The sequence below is a fragment of the Trachymyrmex cornetzi genome, unplaced genomic scaffold, assembly GCF_001594075.2.
Source record: "Trachymyrmex cornetzi isolate Tcor2-1 unplaced genomic scaffold, Tcor1.1 scaffold75, whole genome shotgun sequence".
NCBI classification, from domain to species: domain Eukaryota; kingdom Metazoa; phylum Arthropoda; class Insecta; order Hymenoptera; family Formicidae; genus Trachymyrmex; species Trachymyrmex cornetzi.
In genome coordinates this window covers 388,379-394,413 of record NW_017300081.1, presented here as the reverse complement: position 1 = coordinate 394,413, position 6,035 = coordinate 388,379, and positions in this window count along the sequence as shown.

The window sequence follows — 6,035 nt, the reverse complement described above, 5'->3', positions numbered from 1 at the left end:
CCCCCCCCCCCCTCTCTCTCTCTCTCTCTCTACGTGACTTTAAAAGCAAATTATACAATCATTTATTAAACTCAACTTATAACTTGTACTTTGTATCCCACAACCATGTTCTTCTGTTATTATAAGTCACATTTTAACTCCGCGCATGTTACTAGTATGTTATTAGCATGTTTTTTTCTCAATTCTCATTTTTTCAATTTTTTACATCTTTTTATTTTTTTTACTTTATTTCTATCCTTACTTTTGTAATTCTATTTTAGGCATTTAGTTTTAATATCTATCTCTTATTCTGTTGCTTAATTTTGCATTGTTTCTTAGTACTTGCATTGTTTCTTCGCACGATTCTAGAGCGCGTAATAAATAACTATCTCTCTCTCTCTCTCTCTTTCCTCTCCTCTTTTTCTTTCTTCAGCGGCTTTGTACGAATATGTATCGGCTTGTCACGCATCCGACAAAAAAAGGATGTCGGGGGGGAAAAAAGAACAGAGGAGGAAAGAAGGAAATGAAAGAAAGAAGAGGAAGATTTAAAGTTTTACCAAGAGCGCCGGTGGGTCGGTCGATCAGCTGAGCAACAATTTGTCGTGACGTGGGCGGTTGGAATCTTACATATCCCTCGAATGTGCCGGCTATCCCAGTGCGCGTTCGCGAACATTGGTTGGCGACGAGACCGGAGGACTCGTGCAAATACGGCCGCTGCCGTATACGTGTAACACGAATACAAAACCACGAGAGGCGAGCACGAATATACCGAGAACGCGAATGGACGATGTCGCATACAGTCCGATTTGTCTGTTGGCATCGGGGGAGAAAACGAAGTGGCTGTCTGGCGCTGGCTTTTCGCCATAACGCCCACGCACTCTCCCCTCGTCGCCCAAACCGTGTCCCGAACGTAGAACAACGTCGCCACACTAATCCCCATGGATATCCCGGCAGACGCGCCGGAGAGTGATTCTTTCCTTCGCTTTTCGCCGTTTCCTCTCCGTGTCCCCCCTATTTCCTGCACGCCTGTTTCTTTTAGTCATACATAACGTGGATTAAGAGACGTCGTGGAAGGAACCGTATCATTTTCTTGGAAGTGCGTTTATATATCGATTAGATCGTTTTCACACCAGACTCTCTCGAGCATGTATATTTTTGGCGAAAAGTTTGTTAAATCAATAGAGCAATATATAGACTGGTAACAGTAATTATCTCTCATGACGCCATTCAACGCTTACAAAAAGGAACCACGTTATTTTTTCCTTTTTTGTAACAGTTAAATATAAAGAGGTAAATAAAAATAAAGAGATAAATAAATATCACAGTATTAATGAAAATAAAACCTGATAAGGTTTCACGTAAGTTTACAAAGCAGTAAGCTGGCAGTATTAAAAATCTGACAACAGAATAAAGAACACAAGTGATAAATAGAAATTAAATTAATGTAGCGTGTATTAATTTTTTTTAAATTACGATAATAACATTTTATAGTATTTTGTTTTCTGACACAACGAAAATCATGGATGAGAGGTACAATAAACTCCATCTAAACGTGAAAAGCAGTGAATCAGCTTCTAAATGTTTCAGCTACCATGATTTAAGAAGATTAAAATAATCTCTCTCAACGAAACAGCAGTATGCTTTATGACTTCCAGTTCACTAAATATAATGGGGTACTGGTTACGCGTATTTCCGTCAGACTTGCGCAGGTCGTACGAGAGCTAAAATTACAAGGGACGATAGCATGAAAGAGGAATGATTACTTCTTTATTCTTTGTTGTAAATCTCGCTTCGTATTTCATCAAAATAAAAACTTGCCGAGAACATGAGTTCCTACTTTAATACGAATATCTATTCACTTTTTCCACTCACGTCAAAGTAGAAAATAGTTATTCGTTCCTCGATTTGTCAAACTGAATAAAACGAAGCTGCCGCACGCCGGGAACACTTTATCGCGATGCCCAATGAATTCGAGAAATACTAGGAACGAAGAACAACGTCGCCATGCTAATCTCGAATCTGAAGAAGTGCGCGCCAGTAGGATGATTTTTTATGGTTTAACGCGAGCGTTCTTCCTGGTAGATTAAAGAGTGGTAATTTATGCCATAGAGAAGGAGAGAAGGAGACGCGAATACGGTTCGGAAGCGAGCAACTGGCGCATGGAGATAATCCAAGAGCTTAAGACCGGCTGCTTGGGAAGAGAAGACGTTTTACGGCCCTTGCGTCAACTTTGACATGGCTGACGCACTATGAACACGATCTGCGTTATATTTGTTATTCTCTAAAAAGTTTATTTTCTTTTTTACACCCCGCTCCATCATCCTCTCGAAGCTCGAATTAGTCGTGAGAAATAGCGATTCAAGGACACAGCATGATAAATGAACGCAGTATATATCCGGTACGCAGCATAGTTCAGATTTTCCAAACGATTGCGCAATTATCTCTGCACTGATAATTGCGAGGGAGAGCGAGACGTCATAAATAAAGTCTTCCTCTGTGTAATTGTGCTGTGCCCCCCCCCCCCCCTCCGCCCTTAAAAATCATACAGTCCATCGCTATAATCATAGATCGTAAAAATAATCGTTTTAACGGCTAAGAATTAAAGCGATCGAACTCGCATCTAGCTTACACGTGGTATTTTCCATCTACTACTAATATTTCAATAGATAGAATAAACGATGTGCATTCATTTCAGCAAATTGCAGTACAAATCTTTATAATCTAAACTTAATTAAAACTAGGAAGTGTCCGTAAAAAAAGAAGAGAAAAATCTCTCAGATTAGCCTCTTACAATTAGTGAAAATTTTTCAAATTTACTCTTGGAAAGAAAGAGAAATTGGCAAATCAAAATTACAATTCTTTCGCAACCAACGTCAAAGACGAAGTCTTTTTGCGAGTGAAGTTCACTCTAACGCCGCGACGGCGGCTCCGCCGTAAGAGGACATAAAACAGAAGTTGTTGGAAGACCGGCATGGTGCGTTTCGACATCAAAAGCATACCACGGAGTAGTGCGGCGGGAGAAAGGAGTAGATGAGTGTTCGCGTATTTCCACGGGCCAGCGTGCCGCAGGGTGTTCTCTCGCGGGTGTCTGGGTGACGGCATGTCGGCTTACACCCCGTGAATTACAACCCCCGAGCGACACGTCAGCGCCTCGTTAAAGCGCGTGTCTGTACAACGCGGAGCGTTAACGTGATGCTGCTTTGACCGGACGATCGACGTCGTCCGTGCACGAAAAGAGCGACCTACATACGTGCCGTCCATTCTTAGAGAACTTCGGAACCGGAAGAGAGCGGCAAGGAATAAAGAAGAGAACGGAGAAGAGAATATCGAGAGAGCTCGGCCTGCAACGATATAAGATCGCGACAATGCTCGGCGCCGACACGTTTCGTTCCTTCAACTAGCGACAGTATTGAATTAAACGGTACTTAAGTAGCTAACATCTTACATATAGTCATTTCGCGAATTTTAATTGTAGCAAAAAACATCAACTTAAGTTTATTTTTAAATATATACGGGAAGAACGAGTTTATTGAAGAGTGTCTAAAAATTTTTGCTAGATCCAAAAATAACTTTTATCGAACCATTAAAATAATTACGTAGGAAACTCAAGCATGATGAATACTACAAAAAGTTTTGATATTCTAGCATTCACAATCAGTTTAAGCGTTCTACATAATTATTTGGATAGTTTAACAAAATTATTTTTGAATCTGTATTTTTATTCTAGCTTTGGATATTTCAGCGAAACTGTCTCCTCCGTGTATTCGTGCACTAATGGATTACGTTCAGATGCAATTCTTCGACCTCTAAAACATATTCACTATACATCTACAAATAATTATATACGATTTATATATAAATCATCAAATTATATCTACATAAGTAAGTTAAATAAAATGTGTCTTGTTCAGATCACTGTCTTGTTCAGACGTTATGTGTCTTGTTCAAACATTGTGTCTTATTCAGACACTGTCTTGTTCAGACATTATGTGTCTTGTTCAAATACTGTCTTGTTCAGACATTGTCTTGTTCAGACATTATGTGTCTTGCTCAGACACTATATGTCTTGTTCAGACACTGTGTCTTGTTCAGACACTGTGTCTTGTTCAGACATTATGTGTCTTGTTCAGATATTATATGTCTTGTTCAAACACTGTGTCTTGTTCAGAGATTATGTGTCTTGCTCAGACACTATGTGTCTTGTTCAGACACCATGTCTTGTTCAGATATTATGTGTTTTGTTCAAACACTGTATCTTGTTCAGACATTGTCTTGTTCAGTCACAATGTCTTATGGACTTCCTATAATAATATTTACCACACTAGAAATTGGATACAGTATCTAATTGTAAGCGATGATTTCGTTATTGAGCAACTGATTTGTTACAAATACAAAGTTTAAGTAGTGCAATTTTAGTGTCGAGTGATATTTTCTAGTGGTTAGAACTGTCGCAATCTTTTTTAACTGACATAAATTTATGTATCGTGAAAATTGAATAAATAATGTGCCAAGTCGAAATAACGGTGACTCAAAAATTATTGCAACAATTTAGTATTCTTTGCACCCTATTTTTCAACCGTTTTCAACAGTAAAGCCGGCGCAAACCGATAATTTCCTCGTTCAAACTGTCGACATTGTAATCGGCGAGTTTTTTATATTCCGTGAGGCACGCTTTGCCGAAACGAACGAAATGGGGAACGAGGACCGAAATATTATCCTATTTTGCTAATGGGTTACATGGACCCTGGGTAAGGTTCGAGCTAGCCGACTGCCGAAAAGAGTAAGGAGAAATGGAATGGAGAAGGATGGGGAATAAGGGGCGCGGATGAAAATGCAGGAGAACCTTAATTTGATTTAATGTAATCGACTCAGTGCGCGGTCGGTTCGAGAGAAGGCTTTTAAGAAATAATTTAGCCGTTCGTTCATATTCATTCCCCGAGTAATGGTTTATTTTAATATCATCTTGGCTAGCGTCGGTCCATAAATTCAAAGAAATAGCTTGCATTAAAATTATTGCGAGATTAAACGTTTCGATGGGTGTGCCTACTTCGATGAGGACCAAATAAACATGACTCGGTGAATGCATTCTCATTTTCTTTTACACGTATACATATATATGATCGAAATGTATTTCAACATATTTTTATCATAGCCATATTTACGCTGGCAAAACTTTCACGGGGTACACAGTGGCCTGGGAACATTCTCGTAAAAATTTCATGACCGAGAGATAAACGGCTTCCCGTAATTTCGGTGTTGCACCGAGTTGGCACAAAACGATAGACATCCGCAGGTAATTGAGCCTTGTTACTTCCACCAAATCGCGTTCATATTATTCGCTATTTTGTAAAAAGGAGAGGACACGACTGCCGGATTTAGCGTTCACCTACTCGTGACTCGCCGACGAATATTCCGACAATGGACAACGATCTATTTATATCTAGACATAAGTGGATTCGCATGAAACGTTTAAGATCCAATTTTTTACGCCAACGTCGCTCGAATCTACAGCGCTTGCCGCGCGTAGAGAAATCATGAAATTATTCTTAATAGAAACCTCTAAAAATGAAGTCACGCGCGAGAATGCTTTCAGGAATCTCAATTCTGTCTATTTCACGTTCAAACTCTGGGATACTCGCAAAGTGCACTTTTCTATAGCAGCCACACCGAAGGCAAGAGTTGCTCCCAGGCCTCCTGATTCGCTCACAAATGATCCATCGCGCGCATTATAGGGGAGAGGCACACAGACGGAACAATGCAAATAAGCCAATTACGTCAATCCTGAGAAATCGTCGAGCGAGGCAGCAAAGAGGCAGCGAGGGGGTGCGAGGGGGAGGCGGAAAGGAAGGGGTTTACTCCCGGCGCGGCGGAGGAGAGGGCGAACGGAGAGCATATCGTGAGGCCAAGACTCGAGAGCAGCCACGGGCAGCGGGCACGAGCAACATGCAGCACGAATGCATGCGCGCGGTGCATTAGGTAATGATATCGGCATTATGGCCGAGCACGGAACGAACGAAATGACGAACGGGCCGACGGATTGGAACCGGGGCCCCGGG